General features: G+C 35.2%; 1 protein-coding gene and 1 pseudogene across 3 annotated transcripts in view; one reads left to right on the forward strand and one right to left on the reverse strand.

The window, feature by feature from the left end:
* Positions 1–27,048, reverse strand: part of FBXL13 (F-box and leucine rich repeat protein 13) — a 333,413-nt gene that overhangs the window by 62,191 nt on the left and 244,174 nt on the right. The gene's annotated exons all lie outside the window — the stretch shown is intronic.
* On the forward strand, positions 7,470–26,639 carry LOC103106703 (RCC1 and BTB domain-containing protein 2-like; annotated as a pseudogene).

Below are 27,048 nucleotides of genomic sequence, written 5' to 3' on the forward strand. Positions count from 1 at the left end.
CATTTATCAAACCTTAAGATGCTATGTATATATTAGTTGTTGTCATTAGTAATAGCAGTATCATCATGATTATCATCTACTCCACTTTAATTCTAAAGAGGGATGAGTATTCCACCCATACATTTTTCATTTCCACATTTACAGTCTCTAAAATTCCTCTGTCTCATCATAATCTTCTATCTTTCCATTTCTTCCTGGACCTTATTACTCTTCAATCTGGTGTCTTTGTCCTCATCCTGACCTTCAGCTGACCTTCAGCCTTCCGAGCCTTCTTTTTTGCCAGGTCAGCATCCCTGCTCTGGCTTTCAAAGCCTCAGCTCCCTTGTCTCATTGAAATTTATGCCTTGCCAATCCCAGCCCAGGATTACTCACACCATCTGCCTGCTCCAACTCCACTGACATGCTACTGAATGACCCTGGAGAAGTTATACAACACAAGAGAAATCCTTCTGTTCCACATTGATTCTCCATTCACATTCAGACAAACTTCCCCTCTCTTCCCAGGTTCCCAATACCACCTTGCTGCTCCATTCTCACCACAGAATCTCTCCTCACACCCTCACAGAGAGGAAAAAAATATCAAGGCATTTTGCCATGCCCTCTCTTCTTCTCCCTTCTTATCTCACATCTTTTGTATCAGAAGGAGCAAATACATAGCCCACAGGTCAAATGTTGCCCATGACACTCTCGAGTGTGTGACTCAAACCATAATGAAGTGTAATTGGGAAATACAAAGTATAAATAATGTTAATGTATTTTTCTAAATCAATATGTAGCCTGTAGAAATCACGTGAAGTTTGCTGGTCCGTGTTTCTCTTTGAGTTTGATCCCACTGCTTTTATATTTTTTCTTACTCCCTCCTTTCTAGCCTCCTTGATATCTTCCTCATACCTCACACCACAGACTGGGTCCTGTGGGAACTTTCACCTTGTAGTCCTGCTATTTTAATTGGTAACTGTCTATGCTGGAATATTTTTTAAAAGCCTCAACAAGGTTTCCCTTCACTCCTTCTTCTCAAACAAAACTTCCTTGCTGAAAGTCTCAGTGCCATGCACACAGTTTCCTTTGCAGGATCTTCATTCATGTCAAGCTCAGTAACTACAAGAATCCTCCAAAGCTTGTTCCTAGGCTTTGCTTCTCTTTTCTCTGTACTCTCCCCTTCTTAAAGATTCAATTATTATCTGTGGAAATCACATCTGTATCTCTCTGGTCTAAGTATCTAGTATAGTATCTCTCTTTGAGTTCTAGTTCCATATCACCAACTACCTTTTGGACATTTTAAACTGTATGTCCTACTGGTAGTTCTTTTATTTCCTTTTGTTTTTAATGTGTCAGTACAAGTTTTAATAGTTGTTTTCTGACAATTTGTGATCCATGTTCTTTCCCATCCTCTCACTCCCCTCCCTTCCCTAAAATGGCATGAAATATGATGTAGATTATACATGTGTTATACAATATATATTTCCATGTTCATCATGTTGTGATAGAAGACACTTAACGCTTATACTAGAGAAAAAACTCATGGAGGAAATAAATTGAAGAATGGCATGCTTCATTCTTCATTCAGACATCATCAGTTCCTTCTGGGGCAGAGGATAGTCTTTTTTCATCTTGAGTCCCTTGGAGTTGTCCAGGATCCTTGCTTTGTTGATAAGATTTAAATCATACACAATTGATCATCATATATATTGCTATTATTATGTACAAAATTCTCCCAGTTCTCCTTTCACTTTGCATCACTCCATATAAATCTTTCCAGGGCCCTTCCTCAAAATATTAAACAATATATATTTTAAAAACATCAGTAAGTATCATCAGCAATGGGGACAAGTTAGAAGCCTTCCCAGTAAGATCAGGAGTAAAGCAGGGATGCCCATTATCACGTCTATTATTTAATATTGTACTAGAAACACTAGCTGTAGTAATTAGAGAAGAAAGAAATTGAAGGGATTAAAGTAGACAACGAGGAAACTAAACTATCACTGTTTGCAGATGATATAATGGTCTACTTTAAAAATCCCAAAAAATCAAATAAAAGGTGAGGGGAAATAATTAACAACTTTAGCAAAGTGGCAGGGTACAAGATAAACCCACATAAATCATCAGCATTTCTATATATATTTCCAACAAAATTCAGAAGCAGGAGTTAGAAATAGAAACTCCATTTAAAAATCATTCTAAACAATATGAAATATTTAGGAATTTATCTGCCAGGACAAACACAGGAATTAAATGAACACAACTACAAAACACTTTTCACACAACTAAAACTACATCTAAATAACTGGAAAAACATTAATTGCTCATGAGTAGGAGGAGCTAATATAATAAAAATGACAATCCTACCCAAATTAATCTACTTATTCAATGTCATACTTATAAAACTACCAAAAAACATTTTCCATAAAATTAGAAAAAATGATGACAAAGTTCATCTGGAAGAATAAAAAATCAAGAATATCAAGGGAACTAATGAAAAAAAAAAAGCAAAGGATGGGGGCCTAGCAGTACCAGATCTTAAACTGTTATATAAAGCAGTGGTCATTGAAACAATACACTACTGGCTAAGAGACAGAAGGGAGGATCACTGGAATGGACTAGGGGTAAATGACCTCAGCAAGATAGTGTACAATAAACCCAAAGATCCAAGCTTTGGGGACAAGAACTCACTTTTTGACAAAAACTGCTGGGAAAATTGGAAAACAACATGGGAGAAATCTCACAGCCTATACCAAGATAAATTCAGAATGGGTAAATGGCTTAAATATAAAGAGGTGAGATCATAAATAAATTAGGTGAGCATAGAATAGTATATCGGTCAGATCTTAAGCAAGAGATAAAGAACAATTCAAAATGTAAAATGAATGACTTTGATTATATCAAATTAAAAGGTTTTGTACAAATAAAACCAATGCAACCAAAATTAGAAGGAAAACAAACAAAAAAATATAACAAAAACCTCTGACAAAGGTTTAATCTCTCAAATATATAAGGAACTAAGTCAAATTTGCAAAAAAAAAAAAAAATCAAGCCATTCCCCAATCGACAAATGGTCAAGGGACATGAACAGGCAGTTTTCACATGAAGAAATCAAAACTATCAATAAACACATGAAAAATGTTCTAAAATCTCTTATAATCAGAGAAATGCAAATCAAAACAACTGAGGTACCACCTCACATCTAGCAGATTGGCTAACATGACAGCAAAGGAAAGTAATGAATGCTGGAGGGGATGTGGCAAGATTGGGACATTAATGCATTGGTGGTGGAGTTGTGAATTGATCCAACCATTCTGGAAGGCTATTTGGAACTATGCCCAAAGGGCGATAAAAGACTGTCTGCCCTTTGATCCAGCCATATCACTGCTGGGTTTGTACCCCAAAGAGATAATAAGAAAAAGAATTTGTACAAAAATATGTATAGCGGTGCTCTTTGTGGTGGCAAAAAATTTGGAAAATTAGAGGGTGTCCATCAATTGGGGAATGACTGAACAAATTGTAGTATCTGATAGTGATGGAATACCGTTGTGCTAAAAGGAATGATGAACTGGAGGATTTCTATGGAAACTGGAAAGACCTCCAGGAAGTGATGCAGAGTGAAAGGAGCAGAACCAGGAGTACATTGTACACATGTGGCACAATCAAATGTAATGAATTTCTCTACTGGCAGCAATGCAATGATCCAGGACAATCTAGTGGAACTTCGGGGAAAGAACATGATCCACATCCAGAGAAAGAACTGTGGGAGCATAAATGCAGAAGAGGAACATATGATCAATCTCATAGTTTGATAGGGATATGATTGGGATTTTAATGTTATAAGTTCACTCTACTGCAAATATGAATAACATGGAAATAGGTTCTGAACAATAATATACATGTATAACCCAGGGGATTTACTTATCACCTCTGGGAGTGGGAAGGGAAGGGGTGGGGAGGGGGGTGAGAATCATGAATCATTTAACCATGGAAAAATATTCTAAATTTTTTAAAATAGGAAAAAATAAATCTTGCCCAGTTTTTTGTGTGATCATCTCATCATTTCTTATGGCACAATAACATTCCATTACGGTCATATACCACAAATTGTTCAGCCATTCTCCAACTGGTAGACAACCCTTAATTTTTCTACCACAAAAAAACTGCTATATATACTTTTGTATAAGTAGGTCCTTCTCCCCCCATCTTTCATCTCTTCTGGGGACAGACTTACTAGTGGCCTTCTCCTATTTGAGTTCTGGCTTCTTCACTTTTCAAAATGGCAAAATAATATACTCATTACAGTAAATCAATAAGGAGAAAAGCCTATAAAGCATCATGTATGGTTTAGTGGTACCTATTTCTGTTTGAGTTTGATACCACTGGTTTAGAATATATTCTAATTTAAATTCCTTCTAGTTCTAAATTTTTGTAACACTGTGTTTTCTCACAGAATTTGCTGATAAAGTAACTTACAAAAGTGATTTCAATGCATAAGATATATATTCATGGGCATGTTATTTTGTCACTAGAAAATCCAAAGCACAAAAATTTTCTTAAGATTATCTACTAAATAATACCTAGCATCTGTATGGCACTTTAGGTTTTGTAAGACATATTTTACAAGCATTATCTCCTTCACAGTAACTCCTAAAATCTGTGATGCATGCTTTTTGTGCTCTAGTGCCACTTGTTTCCTTGTTGTTCCTCACACAAGACATTTCATCTTCTTACTCCAGATATTTTCACTGACTGTTCCCCATGCATAGGAGACTTTCCCTCCTCATCTCTGCCTCCTGGCTTCCCTGGTTTCCTTCAAATCCTAACTAAAATCCCATTTTCCATGAAGTCTTTCCTTATCCTCCCTAATGCTAGTGCCAGCCCTTTATTGATTATCTACAATTTATCCAGTACAGCTCTTATTTCTATATAGTTGGGTTTTTTTTTCACATTTCCCTCATTAGACTTTGAGCTCCTTGAGGGCAGGGACTATCTTTGGCCTGTCTACAGAGCTGGTCCTTAATAAATACTTATCACTGGTCAATTGACCAGCAAAGTAAAGAATCAAAGTCAGTACATTCCTTGTTCCACTGAAATTCACTTTTCACTTTAAAAACATTTAAAACCTTATCATTTGCTTAAGTATATATGTATCCTTTAACATAAACCCTCATGGAATTCTACTTTCTATCCCCATATAAGATGCTCACATTTATCTGACTCTAGAGTTCTAGAAATATTTTATATTTTTAAAAAATGTAGGGTGTTGCTTTTATCCTATTGGAAAATACTTTTAGTTCCCTTTTTGGAGCCAAGGAGATCTTTTAAAAATCTTTTTTTAAAAAGGTATGAGACACTTCCCAGCTGTGTGACCCTCGGCAAGTCACTTGACCCCCAATGCCTAGCCCTTACCACTCTTCTGCCTTGGAGCCAATATACAGTATTGACTCCAAGACAGAAGGTAAGGGTTTTTAAAAATTTAAAAAAAATTTTAAAAATGGTATGAGAGTTAGCATCTTTTATTCCTGCCCCTTTCCTCTCTTTGATATACATCTTGAAGGTCTTAACCATTTATAAAAAATCTTCCAAATGACTTAGTGAGTAAAATGATTTCTACTCCAGCAAAAGGCACATTTATCTTCTGAGATGAGTCATTCAGTAGGGGGACTTAATTATTACATTCCTAAATTCAGTATGTAATTCAAGCTACATTTCCATCAGATTTACTGGCTATGACACCTAAGGCACTGAACCAAACTACCTAAGAAAGTGGCAGCACCTAATATTAAGATAATCCACTCATGTTCCTTACTCTCATCTTCATTTCTTTACACTTTACTTCCTTATTCTTGACTGGTTGCACTGAAAAGCATTTTTTTTTTTGCAATCCACAAAAAGCTTTGGTGAATGAATTGCTGCCAAGAATTATTTTCTGTAACTAAAACCATTTTTGGCAGCCTTAAAAGTTGGAAAACAACTTCAACACATGCACGTTGTAAAGCTGATAGGAAACTTCTATGTATAATTTTAGTCCTTATATGTTGTTCCATAAGGTGTAGGAGTGAGGCTAGTTGCATACATGACAACAGCCCAGATACACATGGTGCCTAGTTCATGAAAGAAGGCAGAGAATAGGGCCCTGCCCTTGTCATGGCTCTTACTTTTGTAATGCCTGGAAACTCTCATGTTTATATGCCTGCAAAATTGTGGAAAATTACTGCTTTCAAGGCTTAACTAGGGATCTCAGGCCAGAACCCTGTTTTTAGATCTGGCTCTTTTTAGTGGATGGGGGAAGGATTTGAGAAGTTGTTCTACTGACAGAGAAGGAATATGGGAAATGAAAACTAGTATCTTTGTTAATCTTAGGATTACAGATTTAGGGTTGGAAGAGACCTTAGAAAATATCCAATATAGCTCCCTCCTTTTACAGATGAGTAAACTGAGATTCCAAAAAAATTAAATGACTTACCCAAAGTTAAGCAGACAGAAAGTAGAAGAACCAGTACTTGAATCAAAATCTCTGACTCCAATGTCAATACTCTTTCCATGGCATCACACTGTCTCCCAAAGCTCTTTCTTTGTTTTAGTTCCTTCTTTCCTTACTTTTCTAATGACTGATTCAGAGTTAATTCTCTTAAACATTTGTTCAGTGTCTAATATATGAATGGCACTCGGCATAAAGGATGAGAATACGATTTTTCTCCTCAAGGAGCTTACAATCTAGTAGTGGTGCAGAGACATGTGTGCAAGTAACCAAATTTCATTTTAGAGTATAAGAACATAACAAGATAAAACAAAATGACATGAGACATTTTAGAGGAAAATCAGGAATGGCTTAACCTAGGAAATAGTGCCTGAGTTCTAATTCTTGAGAGAAGGGAAATATTTTAACATGAGAATGAGGAAAATTAATATTGAATTATATTATTTATTAGTAATATTTCTATGTTAAATAATTTTCCTTATCATCCCAAGGTCAGGCTGAAACAGCCTGCTTCCAAGCTAAGATTGCTCTCCCAGCTACCCAAGCTATCAAACAGAGTTGATACCTTTTGTCTTTTGTGAAGATCTTGGAAGGTTTAAAAGTAAGAATGATCAGTCATAATGAACTCTGACTTATTTAAAAGTAAGTGGGGGGTTAGGTGGGTGGTGAGCAGAGTAGCCACCTGGCTGGGGACGGGGCATGCTAATATCTCTGTTATTTAGATAAAGGCCTTCTTCCCCTGGGAAAAGTAATGAGGAAGAAGTTGAGGTCTCTAAGTCCACCACCTCATCAACTATTCACCAAACAGAGATGTTCTGGGATATCTAAAGGAGAGACTGAATAATGAGCTCTCAAATGGTATATGTAGACATTGATTTTTGAGAGGATCATAGATCACAAATTTTTATTGATTAAACACTAGTCTAATCAGTTGACATCCTTACCCAAAAAATAATCTCTTGAATATTTTAATCATAAAATAACACATGGGTAGACTGATCGAAACATGGAGGATGGTCTCAGCAAAGTCACCAAGGCCAGAGAAGGAAGAAATAGCTCCAGGATCTTTATAATTGCGAGTAATCTAGTTTATCTGAAATGTAGAACACAAAGAGGGAAAGGATGAAATAATATAATGTATTTTGAAGCTAAAGTGTAGGGAGCCTTGGACTCAAGGTTAAAGCTTCTTGTATCTCAGAAGGCAATGGATAGGTAATGATAGTATCTGAGTAGGGAAGGATTATATGAGGGAGACCTGTGTCTTGCTGTTATTTTTGCAGCTGTGTAGAAGACGAATTGTTGAAAAGAGGAATTGAAGATAAGGAGATCAGGGAGTCTATGGAATAGGGCTAAAACAATATATGCACATGTGCAGGGGATAGATACAAGAGATATTCTGTAAGGGAAAGTGATAGAAGTTGCCAAGAAATTTGGGCATGAGGGTTTGATGTCAAAAGCAGAATCAAAACTTACTCTGAGCATTCAGACTGTGAAAATAAGAAGTGTCATTTAAAAAGACAGGGAAGTTAAGAAGTACAAGTTGTAGTGGTTAACATGACTGAAAACGCTTTTGGACATATTTAAGTTATTAGGATATCCAAATGGAAATATCCAGCATGCAAATGGAAATAGAGTCTTGGAGCTCATAAAGAGGTGACATTTGGGGGAGTCTATGCAGAAGAAATAACTGTAGAAAAAATGAAAGTGAGTTAGTAAAGATCAATGACAGAATCCTGGAAGAATCTCACACTATTCAATTCCCCCTCTAGAATACATTATTTGGTCTTTGATAAACTTTATTGGCTAACTGGATCTACAATCCTTTGGTGTTTGTTAAAAATGAAGGAATTACTCTTGGAAGATGAAAGAGAGAAGGGACAGAGCAGAAAAAGGAAAGTTACTCTATTAGTAGACAAAAGGAAATGGAAAGATATCTGTAGAAAGGTGCACAGATTGCAAAGTTAAAAAAAAAAAAGACAGATGGGAAAGGAAGGCACAAAAAATAAAGTTCCCCAGAGACAAATATTCTTCCCCCAAATACTTTTCATTTTTGAAAAATTCTTCAAGTTTGGAATAATTTCACAAAATAAATTTCACAAAAATAAAATACATTTTAAAATGAAACTTTGCAAGACCATGGATACCATTTTCATTTCTAAAAGAATGGCAACTTTGGTAATGGACTTTATTATTGCACACCTTCATGTTGCACATCTATCTCCTCAAGGAGCCAGGAGTAGACTGCTAGAGATCACAAGGGAAATAAGACATGTCTGGTGCCTTGAATTATTTGTTTATAACTGCTGCATTCTTCTAAGGTCAGGTAAAGAAAAACACTAGCTGTGTACCTCCTGGTAAACATGGTAATCTGCGGAACTGAGTCAAGAAGGTGACTAAACCTTGCAAAGTCCTGCCAAGGCTCACCCAAATAGCCTGTAGACTACAAGAAGGGAGAAAATAGTCATTCCACCCTTTCACAGTTTCCCTTACAATGCTAGAAAATCCATTAGAAACATGAACTTTCTGTACTTGTATTTGTGCAATTAGCTACATCATTCGATGTTCTCCTTGCTGAAAAAAAAAACTGGAACTAAGGGGAGCTTGCTTCTAAAGATGTATACTAAGGATGAAGTCACAGCTTCCCTTGATGCCTTGATATACTTCTCCAGGAAGTAATTAATTTTCTCCCAACAGGCAGGGGTGTAGATTGACTTTCTACATCTTTTGCAGGTGAGACACAAAAAACGTAAGATTCTAACTTAAAAGAGAACCACGGGGAATGGTACCCACAAATCCTCATGTAAACCAGAGCTCACAGTTGAGAGTTTCAGACATTAAGGAGAGACTAATCCATCAGGTTTCTGAGGAATTCATGTGGGTTCCTCTCATTTCAAGGATTTTTTGGTCAGCACCAGAGTAAGCTTCCAAATATAGCTCTGTGTGTTCCATGCTCTCCCAAGCCTTTGAAACCCTAGATCAAGACCTCACCCAGACACCTCCTAAACTTTACACTTGTAGCACTTCAGGACTCTGCATATCTTCTCTATCCCCACCAAATGCCTCAAGTCTCCATCTCCAAATGGAACTTCTCTTCCCAACAAAATAGCAGACACTGGTTTGACCTGGCCTCTGGCCCCGGACGTGGCCTCTGCCCTTCATGAGCCACAGCACACAACAGCTTAAGGCTTATGGAGAATCGAGACCCATTCAAGAAGAAATGGAGTACCCTTGACTTGAGGCTGTTGGAGATGACTAGAATTCATAAAAGATGGGATAGAAAATGTACCTCCAATGATAATGTAATGTAGTAATCATTTTTAAAAGCAGTCTATTAACATCTGTTGAGAACAAAGGAGGGGCAGGCAAGGTATGTTTGATAGAATAAGGTCGGATCAACCATTTTGTTTAAAAGGCTAAACGAAGTATACATTTAGAGCTTCGTGATTTTATTGGGAAAGTGGAATGCTGGTGTTTATTTTTATGTTTCTAATATTTATGCTCAGACAATTTGACAGATTTTATTTAACACTTGGCAAGTTCTCACTTGCATATGGCAAGCTAATGGTCTAGGAGCGGCTAAAGCTGTAGGAAAGGCTTTCCAAGGATTAGTTTCCTTTTAACACTTCCACCCCAACATGACAATAACTGGCACACACATTCATTTAGTGAATTCAACAACATGACAGCCCAAACAAACCAAGTAAGAAAGTTTCTGAACAACAGTGGGCAGAAAGTCAGGACTTACATGTGACGGCCTCAGTGTCAGCTGTTTCTTTTCTAAGAATTCACTCTTCCCATGTCTTAAAGTCTATGAGAATCTGACAAGCTATGAGAATCTTACCTCCTTTGAAGTCTGGCTAGTTTTTTATTCTATCCCACTGAGCCTATTGGGCCCTGCCGGAGTTATACTAATGAAAGGCCAGCCAGAGAAAACAGTCCATTTCTCCTGTTATTTATAGCCGCTTGTCGTTCAGGTTAGGTCTGAGCCTAAGCACTCTGGCAGGACTTTGTCTGGGATTCTTAGTTGATTCCAGGTGCTTTTTGCCTTGTCTCTAAGAGATCTGTTGTAAAGCTGGGGGATTATCAGGATTGCTCAAAGTCACACAGAATAATCATATGGGACTAGATTTTAATATGTTATTTTGTTGGTTTTTTCCTCCTTCCTAAAATAAGATTCCCAATGCCTCTATCCAAATGTTCATTAAAGGAACATTTCTTTGTTTTGTTCTTAAAATTCTTACTCTCTGTCTTAGTAACAATTCTAAGACAGGAGGGCAAGGGCTAAGCAAACAAGGATAAATGACTTACTTACCCATGGTCACATAACTACTAACTGTCTGAGGTTAGATTTGAACCCTAGTCCTCCTGACTCAGACCTGGAGCTCTATCTACTGTGCCACCTATCTGACTCAAAGGGGCAGTTCTTACTTCTCTACAAATTGATGTCAAACTCCTGAAAAGTGTCCTCTTGATCATTCATCACTCTTTGCAAATTCATGTTAAAGAATGATGTAGTAAAAAGAACCCAGAACTTAACATCAAAATCCTTGTTTTGGAGTCCTCATTTGGCCACTTGTAGCTGTGTTTGAGCAAGTTATTTCTCTTCCCTAGTCCTTATATTTCTCCTCTGTAGGTTGGGGAAGGAGGTAAGGTTATATTATTTACACTGTGTCACATGGATGATGTGAACAAACTTATTTTTAATGCTTCAAGTGTCATATACATGTTTTGTTTTATTTTTAGCTTTTTAGTTTATTATTTATTTTACTAATCATTTCTTTTTAAATTTTGAGTTCCAAATTCTCTCCCTCCCACGCCTTCCCTCACCAACTGAGAAGGCAGGTAATATGATATAAATTATACATGTGAAATCATACAACACATATTTCTATATTAGCCATATTTCCAAAAAAAGCAAAAAAAAAAAGAAAGTGAGAATATTATACTTCAATTTGCACTTGGAGTTCATTAATTCTTTCTGGTGGTAGATAATATTTTTTTAATAGGAGTCCCTTTGATCATTGTATGTATCACAGTAAATAAGTCTTTCACATTTGATCATCATTATAGCATTGTTATTACTGTGCACAATGATTCCCCAGTTCCTACATTTCACTTTGTATCAGTTCATAAAGTTCTTGCCATGTTCTCTGTGAAACCCACCCTACATAATTTCTTATACCAAAATAGTACTCCATCAGAAACATATGCCACAAATTGTTCAGCCACTCCTCAATTGATGGGCATCCACCTGATTTTCAACTCTTTGAGCCACAAAAGAACTGTTTTTATATAATAATATTTTATGCATATAAGTTCTTTTTTCATTTTTTTAAATCTCTTTGAGAAACACAACCTAGTATTGGTATTGCTGGGTCAAAGGCTACTAGTCCTTTGAGCCTAGTTGCAAATTGTTCTCCAGAATGTTTGGATCAGTTCACTCCTCCACTAAAATGTCATTATTATACCTTTTTTTCCCTCATCCTCTCCAGAATTTGCATTTCTAACAGATGTGACATGGTATCTCAGAGTTGTTTTAATTTGTATTTTGTTAACCAACTGTGATATAGAGAATTTTTTCATAAGATAGTCACCTTTGATTTCTTCCTTATTAAAGTACCTGTTTATATTTTTTGATCATTAATCAATTGGGAAATGACATATTTTTATAAATTTGGCTCATTTCTATATTCAGTATATATTTGAGAAATGAGTCCTTTATCAGAGAAACTTACTCTAAAATTCTTTATATTACTTCATTGTCTATGGTACTTTTTTAAAAGCAAAAATGTATTTTCCTGATTATCTCTCTTTATTAAGTCTATTTTTACTTTAATTTTTTTTCTGAGATTATGATAGCTATACCTTCCTTTCTTATTTCAATTGAAGCATGTTCTGCTCAAGCCTTTCATTTTAACTCTCTGTATGTTTGTTTCAAATGTGTCTCTTGTAAACAGCACCTTGTTGGATTCTGGTTTTTAATCCATTCTGTTTTCTGCATTGATTTTAAGGCTTAGTTAATCTCATTCACATTCAAAGTTATGATTGCTATGTTTCCCTCCATCCTATTTTCTTCTGTTTCTTCTCCTTTCTCTCTTTTTATCCTGTCCCTCTTCCAAAGGCTATTGGTTTCTAATCATTTTCCTCATTAATACTCTCTCCTTTTTATCATCCTATCTTCTTTCTCTTATTTCTGTTCTCTCCTACTTCCCTATTAGTCAAGTTACATTTCTATACAAAACTAAATGTGTATATATAATCGTCCCTATTTAAAACAACTATGATGAGATTGAGGTTCAAGTACCTTCCAAACCCAACCCACTTTCCCCTCCACTGTAAAAACATTTCCTTGTGTGTCTCTTTTATGTATGTGAGAAAAATGTCCACAGTCTACCTTTCCCTTTCCCCACTTCTACTAATGCATCCCTCTTTCTCATTCCTTCTTTCTTAGAGATCATTCCAACATAATATATGCATACCTATACCCCTTGTCTATGTAAGTTCTTTTTAATTGCCCCAATAAAAATAAAGTTCTTAGGAGTTATTATCTTCCCATATAGGAATATAAACATTTTAGTATTATTCTCCTATAATTTCTCTTTCATGTTTACCTTTTTATTCTCTTTTTTAAGTCTTATATTTGAAAACCAAATTTTCTATTCACTTTTAGTCTTTTCATCAGGAATGTGTGAAAGTCCTCTACTTCATTAAACATCCTTTCAGAGGAGAGTCACTAGCAATTGCAGCTGCAGGAGAATGGGGAACCTAGTCACAGTATCAGGGGAAGGAGGAGTATTAGCACTGGTAGCTACAGGGGAACTAAGTTCCTTCCTTTGTAAAGACCAAAGCACAGACCAGGAGAGTAGTGACCATAATTTTCCTTAGATCATACCACTTTGGAAGCACTAAAAAACCCATAGAAATTCAGAGATAGCTCTGAAAATAGCAGCAAGAAAGGCCTGATATTTGGGACAGTTGTCCTTCCACCCCAGGAGCAGAGTTCACCTTTAACATAAAGTTTAAAAGGTCAAGAAATAACCTGTAAAAATAAGTAAACAAAAAAGAATCTGGAAATAACAAATTACTCTGGTGCCAGAGAAGATCAAGGCACAAAACTAGAAGCCAATAATGTCCAAGCAACAAAAAAAAAAGCAATGCTTCAAAGTAAAAAATGTGAGTTGGACCCAAGGCCAGGAAAAAATCCTAGAAAAACTAAAAAAGGGGATTTTAAAAATCAAACAATAAGAGGAAAGGGAAAATTGGGAAAATAAATGAGAGTGGTGAAAGAACATTATGAAAAGGGAGCCAATAACTTGGTAAAAGATGCAAAAAAAAAATACTGAAGAAAGTGTCACTTTAAAAAACAGAATTAGCCAAATGGTAAAAGAGGGACAAAATTTCAATGGGGAAAAGAACTTTGAATTTGGACAAATTAAAAAAAGAGTTTAAAAGCCCATTAAAGAAAATAATTCCATAAAACCAGAGAGTAAAATGGAAATTGAAAGAATCCATCAATCATCTCCTAAAACATATCCCAAAATGAAAACTCTTAGGAATATTATTGCCAAATTTCAGAGCTCCCAGGTCAAGGAGAAAATATTGCAAGCAGCCAGAAACAATTGAAATATTGTAGAGCTACAACAAGGATCACACAAGAGTTAGCAATTTCTTTATTAAAGAAATAGAGGGCTTTGAATATGATATTTTGGAAGCTAAGGAGCTAGGATTAAAACCAAGAATAACATATAGCAAAACTTGAGTATAATTCTTCAGGGGGAGAAAACTAAACATTTAAAGAAAATTTTAAACTTGTTTCTTTTTACATGTGAGATATTTAAACTTTTAAATGTGATTAATGAAAAAGACCAAAATTAAATAGAAACTCTGTCATTCAAATATAAAAGAGAAACACAAAAATCTAAATGCGAAAATGAAATCATAAGAGAATCAAATAAAGCTAAAATGTTTACATTTCTATATGAGAATATGATAATTGGAACTTCTAAGAATTTGATCATTTTTAAAAGCAGTTAGAAGGAATATACATAAACTAAGGATTTAGGTGTGATGTGACTATGATACTGATTTAAAAAATAAATTAAGGAGTGAGAAAGAGGATGCATTGAAAGAAGGAAAGCACAGGAAGAATGGGGGAAATTATCTCAAATAAAAAGAGGCATGAAAAGAAGAGCTTTTACAATGAAAGAGATGATAGGGGTGGGCGGGCAAAACTCTGTCCTTACTCTCATTAGAATTGGCTCAAAGAGAAAGGAGGAAATCTATTTTTCCCTACAGTAAATTATAATGGAAAGAGGATGGAGTGAAGGGATGATAGAAGGGAAGGCAGATTAAGAGAGGTTGTGATCAGAAGCAAAACAGACTTTTGAGGAGGGACAGAGTACAAAGAGAGAGAAAAAAGAATAAAGGGGTGGGGAATAAGATGGAAGGAAATATACAGTTAATAATCCCAAGTGTGAATATAAATGGGATTAATTCATTCACAAAATAGAAGTGGATAGCAGAATGCATTAAAAACAAGGATCCAATAAAATTTTGTTTACAAGAAACTGAGAGACATATACAAGGCAAAAATATGGAGGTAGAGCAGAATCTATTATGCTTCCACTGAGTTTAAAAAAAAAAAGCAGAGGTAGCAAACATGTTTTTAGAAAAAAAGCAAAAATAGACCTAATTAAAAGAGATAAACAGGGAAACTCCATTTTGCCAAAAAAGCACCATAGACATGTAATATCAATACTAAACATATATGTACCATATGGCAGAGCATCCAAATTTTTAAAGGAAAAGTTAAATGAGCTATAGGAGGAAATAGAAAGTAGAACCATATTAATGGGAAACCTCAACTTTCCACTCAGAACTACATAAATCATATCACAAAATAAACAAGCTAAGAAGTAGACTAAGATTTTAGAAAAATTAAATGTGAAAAATCTCTGAAGAAAATTAAATGGGAATTTAAAGGAGTATACCTTTTTCTAAGGTGTATATTGTACCTTCACCAAGAAATTGGACATGTCATAAAATATCACAACCAAATGCAGAAATGCAGAAATATTAAATGCATCCTTTTCAGATTATAATGAAATATAAATTATATTCAATAAAGGCATGAAAAGAGATTAAAAATTAATTGTAAATTAAATAATCTAATATTAAAGAACAAATCATACAAAAATAATTTCATTAAAGAGAATGACAACAATGAAATAACATACCAAAATTTGTGCCAAAGCTATTGTTAGGGGGAATTTTATATCTCTATATGCTTACATTATTAGAGAGAAAGAGAGTAGATTGGGCATTATTCAACTTAAAAAAACTAGGAAAAGTACAAATTTAATAATTTCCCATTAAATACTAAATTGGAAATCCTGAAAAGCAAAGGAAATATTAATAAAGTTGAAAGTAAGTAAACCATTGAACTATGAGCTAGTTTTCATGAAAAACCCAATATAATGGATCAATATTGGTTAATTTAATTTTTAAGAAGATGAAAAGGAAATTTTACCAGGGTCAAAAATGAAAAAGGGTGAGTTCATTATCAGTGAAGAGGAAATTAGGAGTTATTTTAACCTATAACACGCCAATAAGTCTAATGATAAGTGGAAATGGATGAATATTTACAAAAATATAAATTGTCTATGTTAATAGAAGAAATAAAATACTTAAGTAACCCTGTTTTAGAAATAGAAATTAAGCAAATCAACAATGCACTCCCCAAGAAAAATTCCCCAGCCCCAGATGGATTCACAAATGAATTCTACCAAACATTTAAAGAACAATTGATTCCTATATATGTCAACTATTTTGGAAAATAGGTAAAAGAAGTACTCCTAAATCCTTTTCATAACACAAATGCTGATAACTAAACCAGGAAGTGCAAAAACAGAGAACTAAAATTATGAATTTCCCTAATGAATATTGATGTAAAAATTTTAAATAAAATACTTGCAAGGAGGTTATTGCAATGTATCACAAAGATTATACACTGCAACTATGAGATTTATATCAGAAATCTACGACTGGTTCAAAATGAGAAAAACTATCAGCATAATTCACCATTTGAGTAACAATATCAAGAGAAATCATATAATTATTTCAATAGAGTCAGAAAAACTTTTGACAAAATATAATACTCATTCCTGTTAAAAAAATCAGATAGCATAGGAATAAATATATTTTTGTTAAAATGATAAATACTATCTACCTAAAACCATCAGCAAACATTATTTCTAATGGGGATAAGCTAAAAACCTTTCCAATAAGATGGAGTGAAACAAGGATGCCAATTATCACTATTATTATTCAATATTGTGCTAGACACACTAGCTAGAGCAATAAGATAAGAAAAAGAAAATGAAGAAATTAGCATAGGCAATGAGGAAATAAAACTCTGACTCTCTGCAGAAGATATGATGATGTATCTAGAGAATGCTAGAGAATCAACTAAAAAACTAGTTGGAATAATTGACAACTTCATCAAAGTTTCAGCATATCAAATCAATAAGTCCTCAACATTTCTACATATTACCAAAAACATTAAGCAGGAAGATATATAAAAAGGAAATTCCCACTTAAAATAACTGCAGACAGGGGACATCTAGGTGGTTCAGTGGATTTAGAGCCCAGCCTAGAGATGGAAGGTCCTGAGTTCAAAGCTAGCTTCAGACACTTCCTAGCTGTGTGACCCTCAGCAAATCAGTTGACCCCCATTGCCTAGCCCTTACTGCTCTTCTGCCTTAGACCTGACACACAATATCACAATATTGGTTCTATGAAGATGAGGTTGTTTTTTTTTTTAACTGCACACAATAAAAACCCACAAAAAAAGACAGACGCTAATGAGCTCTTGGGGTCAAGTTGTGAACTGAACCAACCATTCTGGAGAACAATTTGGAATTATTCTTTTTTTTAAACCCTTACCTTCTGTCTTAGAATCAATACTGTGTATTGATTCCAAGGCAGAAGAGTGGTAAGGGCTAGGCCATGGAGGTTAAGTGACTTGCCCAGGGTCACACAGCTAGGAAGTGTCTGAGGCCAAATTTTAACCCAGGACCTCCCATCTCTAGGCCTGGTTCTCAATCCACTGAGCCACCCAACTGCCCTTTGGAATTATTCTTAAAAGACTATAAAACTGTGCACACACCTACAGTACTACTAGTAGATCTGTACCCCCAAGAGACCAATGAAAAAGGAAGAGGATCAATATGAACAAAATATTTGTAGTAGCTCTTCTTGTTTTGGCAAAGAATGGAAATTGAGGGAATGCCCATCGACTGGGGAATGGCTAAACAAGTTGTAGTATATTATTACTATGGAATATTATTTTGCTATAAGAAATGACAAACAGGATATTTTTGGAAAACCTGGCAAAATTTACATGAACCGATGCAAAAAGAAATGAAGTGGGAGAACATTGTTTATGGTAATAATATTGTATGATACATGTATAACCCAGTGGAATTTCCCATTAGCTCAGGAAAAGGGGGGGGGAGAAGAGGGGAGGGAAAGAGAACGAATCATATAAAAATAAATTAATTTTTAAGTCATATTATATGCCGATTAACAGGGATTTTAATTAGCAGCATGGTAAAGAGGTAGAATATCAGCCTCTATGATTTTTCCCACATTAGTCCTACTAGAGGAATAGGTTCCATATGGTTTTAGAAGTTAAACTTATTTTTATTACTGCTTCACTAATCTAGTTTCAGCAACATGATGACCAAAAAAAAAAAATCTGAAGGATTTATGATGAAAAATACATCTATAGGGAAAGAGCTAATGGAGTCTAACTGCTAATTAAAGCACATATTAAGAACTTTATTAGTTTTTTTTTTGCTCTGCATTTTCTTTTTTTTGGCATGGACAGTATGGAAATGTTTTAAATGATTGCGCATGTTTAATCTATCTCAAAATGCTTGCCTTCTCAATGTGGGGGAGGGAAGGAAGGCAAGAATTTAGAACACAAAACTGAAAAATGTTTAACACTTTTGTTTGTATATGAAAAGATAAAATTAAAATTAAATGGAAAAAAACAATTATTTTCTTCAGTGAATTTTTGTATCTCCTTTTCCATTTGGCCTATTCTGCTTTTTAAGAAGTTCTTCTCTTTAGTGAATTTTTGTGTCTCTTTTGCCATTATAGGCCAATTCTATTTTTTTAGATAATATTTTCTTTAGTATTTTTTTCTTTGACTAAGATGTGTTAATTCCCCTCTCTCTCTCAACCCTTACTTTCCATCTCAGAATCAGTACTATGTGTTGGTTCTAAGGAGTCTTAGTACTCATCTACTCAACCCCTTTGTTTTACAGATGAGAAAACTGAGTCTGGGAGAGATTACACCATTTGATAAAAGTCATGCTATTAGGTAGTAGAATGGCCAGAATTTAAATTGAGATTCTGTTGAATACAAATCCAAAGTTCCTTTCATTATATTATGTCTCTCCTCCTAAGAATAATAAAGTATTTTGTAGCTACAAAGAGTCCAGTATAAGGCATTGTCAATAATAATAATAAACTGGTACACTAATGAAGGAAGGGATTTTAATTAGCAGCATGGTGAAGAGGCAGAATATCAGCCTCTATGATTTTTCCCACATTAGTCCTACTAGAGGAATAGGTTCCATATGGTTTAGAAGTTACACTTATTTTTATTACTGCTTCACTAAGTCCTCATGAAAGCCTGGCTCTATTCCTTGACAGAAGGTAGAGTTCCATAAATAAATAGAGTTCCATAAATCTCATGTTTTCTTTTGATGGTTTCTGAATGACTTCATCTTAGTTACAAGATAAGAATCAATGTTGTTTGGGAGAAGAATGTTGCTCTCTCTGAGGGACATGTGGTTTAGCTTCTCTGTGTGTCTTTGTGCACATATAAACCTAGGGTATCAAAATTAATTCCAATACTGGGCTTTTAAGAATGAATTTCAGCCTTTGAAAAGAAAATTAAGTATGTGGCAATCTTATTAGTATTAGTGTAGGGAATCAGAAAAATAGATACAGAAAGTATTCATGGAACACATTAGCTGGTATAAGAGGTGGCGGAATGAGCAAGATGGGAGAATAAGATGTAGGACCTTGCAAAATAAACACACTGAATTTGCAGACCCAGGACATTGGGGTTTTTTGTATACATGAATACTACCTATAGTGTCTGACTTCCCTCCCTCTACCCCTCATTTCTTCCTGTAATAAATCTTTTATTGACCATTCTGCATCTCCCAACTGGACATGTCTTATCTCTGATTTGGCATTATATTCAGAAACAGTACCAAAATCAATTCACAAAGCTAATGGAGATAAACATCATTAGTATGATAAAAAGCTAACAAATTGAAAACAATATGGAATAGTAAGAGATAACTCTTTCAGATACTTAATGCTGATTAAAAAGGGGAGGGGGGAGTCCCCTAGGTCTTTCCATTTGTTCTGTAGTTGCTCCTCCTTCACATATTATTTCCTTTTTGAAATGAAGAACTATGTCAATTTTCCATTTTGAATCCTGTGCTTGCTACCAAGTACCTAATAAATACTCACTTATTCGTTCATTCATTCTTATGCCTACTCCTCCTATTCTGTGCCTCTGGTAATCCTCTATATCTGGCTTAATATTAGGAAGTAGACAGAAAATTCCTGTTCTAAAATATATAAAATATATATATATATACCTTTTATCCATATCACTGGCTAACCCTTATTCTAACATGTTCAATTTTGTGCTTATCTAGTTTACGGTAACAATTACCACTTGAATGAGGCTAACATGTGCTTAATTTCTTAATTAGTGATTTCATCCATTTATTTTTCTAATGGTCGTATTCAATGTTTATAACATAGCAAATTCCGTACTCTATATAGGTCCTTTTACCCTTGAGTAAATGAATCGTATTTAACAGATTCTGCCTTGATACTAAACTCCAGTAAACATCAATAAATGAAAATCAGCATTTTACAAGAATGTCTAAATTTAAAATACTATGATTTTAGCAGCAAAAAAGTTAATCTAAAATAATTCTTAAGACAAATCACAATTATTTAAACTAACATTTAATTTTTGGAATTTAAGAATAATGTAAGTGTACTTTTTATATTAGCTAATTTTCCTTATTTTTATGGAAATTCACTAAATGTTAGTTTTTGTAGTCATTTATAGACCTCCATCTGTGTCTCTGTCTCTCTCCCTTCCTTTTTCTCTCTTCCTTTCACAAGTATATACACAAATACATACTGGAACATGCATATGAAGGTGTTTGAGGGACAGATCTTGACTAAATCTTTTTCTCCTGATATACTGACTAATGTTTTCCTTGATTAAGTCAAATCAACCTGCCAATACTAGAAAGGCAGAAATTCTGTTCTGGCAATGGGATTTCCATTTTCAACTTACAAGAAAAAAGACAAACAAAATTATATAAAATGTGTAATTGAATTATACCTTCATGAAGTTTTCAAGGAAAATGATATTCTTTCATTGGTTCTATCAATGCCACCTAACAATAAAGCTTCTACATGAGTTATATCCCCAAACTCATGAAATTATAGAACATTAAATATTAAACAATGATATTGCAACATCCAAATGAAAGTGAAACTTTCCAAAATTCAGCATTTTGATAATTAAATTGGCAAAGAGCTCAAGAAAAGGAATTCTCAAGAAAAATACTCAATCATTTACTATTGAACATTTTTATTGAAAAAGTATGCTTTCCAGAAAAGCAAAATGAGTTTAGGCAAACTGCATATCTAATGTCTTCAAAAGAAGAGAACTGAAATCACTGAGAATAATTAAAACCAGATTCTAAATGTCAATAAATCTGAATCTCTAGGCACTTCATCTTCATGTTCTGTGGTTTCTAGTGAAACACTGAAATGAAGTAACTTTTTATTTTTAATATATTCATGACTCTTGCAAAACATATCCAGGGGAAAGTATTCAATTATTATTTATCTTCATTCTGAATAAACTGATTCTGTTAAATCTCTTTTCTCAAAAGCTTGTTTTAAAACATGGTAATCTTCCTATAATCACTTTACTGGAATAAATTAAAGCAGGGAAACCACAGATAAATCATGGATAATCCAAATATAGAATTACAACAGTATATCACTTTTCCTTGTTCTTTCATTCTTCCACCCTTCATCTACTAACCTCATAATAAGAAAAAAATTAAAATAAATTTACATGCTTAAGTACTTTATTTGGTGAGGCAAGAAAAAAGACTGACATTATGCTACCCAGTTATGCTGCTCATGAAAATTTCTTATGCCACATAATGAACCAGATTTTCATTATTAAAAACAGCTGCCATTTATAGAATATTTTATTGCTATAGCTCTGGGAGAAGAGAAATATAAGGTTAGTCTCAGGGGGGAAAAAAGGAACTGGAGCAAACAGGAACAGAAAGTATTCTCCTACACTTGAGTACATCCTCTCTAACCCTACATTTTCCTTCTCTATTTACTTCAATTCGCTTTCATTTCATTTTTATTAATATCTGTTAAATGCTTATTACTGTGCATGCAAGTCCCTGTAACACTTGATTAAATATTAAAACTTTGGCAGAACTCAGGCTACTGTCCAATTTATATTTGCTTCATGAATGGATTCAGAGTCTTCATTATCTTATTAAATATAACCACCAATTTTCCAATGGTGAAAAGCCCTGAATTGATGCAATTAACAGAAAACTTGGCATGATACATCATCACCCAACATGGACTTGGAGCTGGAAATAACCTCAGAGGTCATCTAGTCCAACTTCTTCATTCTAAAGATGAAATTGAGTTCCAAAGGGGATAAACAACGTATCTAAATTCTAACCATTAACAGCACATCTTTGTGCTTTCATGGGACTAGAAGATTAAAAGAAATCTTGAAAATCATCCATTTAGTACACATTTTACTAATGAGGGAGTTGGGCCAAAGAAATGTGGAGTGCTTTGTTGAGTGTCAGACTCTACTAGTTAACGGCAAAGGAACAGAATCTTGAAATCTTAGCCTCTAGTCCAATGTTCCTGATGAGGAAGAGCAGGTTCAGTTCATGCCTGAGGACCCTAGTGACCACAATAATTGTAAGTGATTTCCACAAGAAAATCCTACTCTGAGCATAAGTAAGAGAGCATACTAACTTCCCCATGTAACCTCTCTCTCATTACAATATCATTTGTATTGTGGTTTGACTTTGAAGGGGAAAAAGGAGGATTGTGGAGTAATGCAGCACCCTACACATGGAACCTGAGCATGTGCCCTACGGGAAACGCCCCATGTGGAGTCTGATCAATCCCAATAACCCAGTCTCTCCCATCCCACACAGCTGAAACAAATAACCCAACTTTGATTATTCTATAGCACCCTTAAAGAAAGGAGCCCACGGTGTAAGTTAGAGAACTTCTTCTTGGACACTGAAGATGGGCAATGAACAGGAGGAAGACAGTAAGTTTAACTGTAGTGAGGATATCCAGAAGTTTTCATAGACTTATAGATTGAGAACTAGAAATGACCTCATATAGAACTCACCTATGTGATATATATACTATAGAGCTATATCTGTGGAGAGAGAGAGTCATTGTTTAGTCCTTCAATTGTGTCTGACTCTGTGACCTTGTGGACCACTTGAAATGTCTATGGGGTTTTCTTGGCCAATACACTACACTGATTTGTCATTTCCTTGTCTAGTGGATTAAGATAAACAGAGGTTAAGTAACTAGCCACACAAGATAATAAATGTCTGAGACCAAATTTGAACTCAGGTCTTCATGCCTCCAGGCCCTGTACTCTATTCACTGAGCCACCAAGCTTAAACATATCTATATATCTACATATACATCTACACATAGATACTTACATACACAGACATATATGTCAACCCCCTCATTTCATTGATGCTCATAGAGATTGTGACTTGTTCAAAGGCACTGACATAATGGGTATTTGAATCCAAATCTCTGACTCCAAATCAAGAACTTTTCCTCAATATATTGTTTTCTCTATGTAAAAAAGGCAGCTCTTTTAAAACCATCAGTATTTTTCCAGTGACATATGACTATGAATCAAGCACTACCACAGCCTTTGAAGAATTAAAGTTGTAGGTCATCCATATGGCATTGGAGAGATTTTTGGTGGGAATAAATAGGCTACAATGGAGGTATCAAATCAGATCAAAATGTAATTGTGAAATATTTAATAAAACAAATAAAACTACATAGATAACATTAAAATTTAAAATCAAGTCAATATGTGGCCCACAGATATCTTTATGGACTACTTAATGGCCTATGTTTCTATTTGAATTTGACACCACTGGCCAACCACATACTGCCAATGAAGAACTTCACACCAGAAGCAATGCCCAACTTCTCAAAGAGATATATGACATGAAAAAGAAAGTAGTTGGTCTGGTATCGTAAATAAGAATCAACTATATGCTCCAATTGTACTTATGTAAAGGGATCATAAAGCATATTGGATGGACCCCTTGTGAAGGATTTGTGGGAGGATATGGATGAGAGTTGTACGGTATCAAAGGTATGGCTGAATTGTGATCTGTGCCACTAAGGAGAATGAGGGCATGGAGTGATTTAAGAAACACAGTATAGAAGATATATGCTATTATTACTACATAAGAATGGGGTTTCAGTGATTGTTCTACCCCAGTTAAAAGTATTTAGCTTTGGGGGCAGCTGGATAGCTCAGTGGATAGAGAGCCAGGCCTAGAGACAGGAGGTCCTGAGTTTAAATCTGGATTCAGATCCTTTCCAACTGTGTGACCCTGGACAAGTCACTTAACCCCCATTGCCTAGCCCTTACCACTCTTCTGCCTTGTATTGGTTCCAAGATAGAAGATAAGGGTTTATTTTTTTTAAGTAATTAGCTTTGCTAGGTAAGAATATTTTGTGATGAAATCAATCAATCAGAACTGAGTGTAAATAGGGCCTACATACTTCCTTGGATCAATCAAAGCCATTGCTAGAAGGACATTATCCTGAGGTATTAAAAAAAAAAAAAACAAGAAGCTAGCTTCTCTCTAATATCAGAAAGATATTTCTGAAAGATCTGAAGGTAGAAAAGGAAATGTAGGTTATTTTTAGAGTTAAGCCAAGAATTGGCAGTTCAGATAAGTAATGAAAAGAGTAAAAAAAGATATATTTGGGCAGTGAAAGAGAAAAGCAATATTAAAGAGGGCTATCATCTCTATAGATCCTTTGGAGCAGAAGACTTGGGCTAATGCCATCAGTGTATCCATTTTTTCAAGGACTAAAAGAAGTACAAAGAAAAAAAAACCACCCTGCTTTGATTTCAGGTATATATCAACAGTGATATATCAATTATGATGTAAATACTTCCTAATTACCAATATTTCCAATTACCCCCTCCCAAACCTACTTCCTAACCTCCTGCATGTCCCCATGTGTTTTCACCAACCTCAAGCTCTGTTCAAGTTCGGTGTTTTCAACCACATTAGCCTTGATCAGGAAGATAATCTCATAAGGGCAGAGAAAGAACAAGATCATGGATGGGCACTAGGCCTTAAGGCTTTAAAAGTATTCAGGGAACAGAGGATGGGATTTTGTCTTCATTGAAGAGGCTAGATGTGAGAAAGTGGCCAGTTTTTGCCCCTTGTTCTCCTGATGGATTGAAGTCAATTTGTCAGTGCTGGCAATGAAGTTCTATACTACAGAAAACAATGAGGTCATTATGCTTGGCACCAATTGTAATAACTACTGGGGAACCGTTGATACCCTGCATTCTATTGAACCAAATCAGATCAATTACTTATGTGGCAAAAAAAAAAATAATAAATAGCCTGCTTGAGCTATGGAAGTCATCCTTACATCATCATTGCAACAGAAGGACAAATATATATCTAGGGCCATAATGCTTATAGTCAGTTGGGCAATGGACAACTGATCATGGTTTAGTACCCACCCATATCTCTACCACTACAGGACACAGGAAATTCACTGAAGTAGCCTGTGGATCTCACCAGTCCTTGGTGCTGACATCTTTGAGAGTGAGGTATTTACTTGGGGTTACAATAAATCTGGACAGATCCAGGCTAGCTCCACAGTCAACCAATCCATTCCTTAGAAAATTACTTGCTGGTTATAGAATAAAATGGTCACAGCCATGCCCAATGGCAGTAGTGGAAAGTGGTAAGGTTTATGTCTAGGGATATAATAAAAATTGGTAGCTTGGACTGAGCAGCAGTGGCAATCAGCCAATGCCCTGTAGAATAGCAGGATTACAAGGTATTTGGATATGGAAGATTCTCTATGACTATATACATGCATTAGTGTTAGCAAATAAAGGTCAGCTAAAGTTAATGCTTGGGGAGCCCACTCCTACAGCCAGTTGGTATTGGCAAAAAAAGTAACCATATTACTCTACTCCAGTCAGTGTGGAAAAGGACAAAGTGACTGAGGTTGTAGACTACCATTCTGCCCACACTTCTGTAGCCAAGACCCAAAGTAGCCACATTTACATATGGGATCCATGTCAGGGCCAGTCTGTGAGTATTCCACACCTCATCTACTTTTCTTGCACAAATGATGTGTTTGCTTGCTTTGCCACACCTGTTGTATCATGGTGCCTCCTCTCCATTGAGCTGGATGTAGTTGCTCAATCACTAAGAAAAAATTTGATAATCCTGAAACGGCAGACTTGAAATTTCTGGTAGATGGAAAATATATGTACATGAGGTCCTAAGGTGTGAACATTTTTGTTCTGTGTCAAATGGCAATGAGAATGATGTAGTAGAAATGAATGAATCTTCATATCCTGTTTACTTAGCCTTTCTGGAATAACTACACATAGATTATCAACCTCTCTCTGGAGGATGCAATAGGACTACTAGATCTGACTACATTTTACAGAGATAGCCAAATGAAAAAGCTCTGTAAGTAAACTATCAAACAAGGGATTTGTGAGGACAGTGACATCGTTCTGCTTTTAGCTGCTATGAAATATGAAATACAGGATTTAGAGGACTTTTGCTTCTGATTTTGCATCAATCATTTGGTTATAGTTACATAAACTTCAAGCTTTACAGAAATGAACCATGACCTCCCCAAGAACTTCATCAGTAAGGCAAGCCAAGTTGAAGCCTTTAAACTGATCAACAGCTACAGCCAAGAAAGAGACTCTTGTCCCTTCTAATTACTGTCCAGAAACTTGAGAACAGCTTTCACTTCGTTAAAGACAGAGTACACATCTTCCAAGGATTTTACATAGAAAGTTGAAAATGAGCAAATGCTATCATTTCAGGCCAGGCTCAAGCACTCCATATATTACAAACCCCTTATGAGCTTCTTCCACTTCCCTTTACAAGTCACTTCAGAAAGAATATCTTTATACTGGTTTTCAGCAACAGTAGTCTCAGAGCATAGGATTTTGGGCAAATGTTCCAATCTACAGATTCTGATAGCTTACCAAGGACAGAGTGGCTACTTTTCTGTTCACTTTAGGCCCAAAGTTTGGGTCCTGATGACAGCTACTTGAATCACTCAGATCAATGAAAAACCAATACATAATTATTAGAAAAAATGGTCTATAATCTTCTGAGAGA

This window comes from Monodelphis domestica, chromosome 5, assembly GCF_027887165.1.
Source record: "Monodelphis domestica isolate mMonDom1 chromosome 5, mMonDom1.pri, whole genome shotgun sequence".
Taxonomy (NCBI): domain Eukaryota; kingdom Metazoa; phylum Chordata; class Mammalia; order Didelphimorphia; family Didelphidae; genus Monodelphis; species Monodelphis domestica.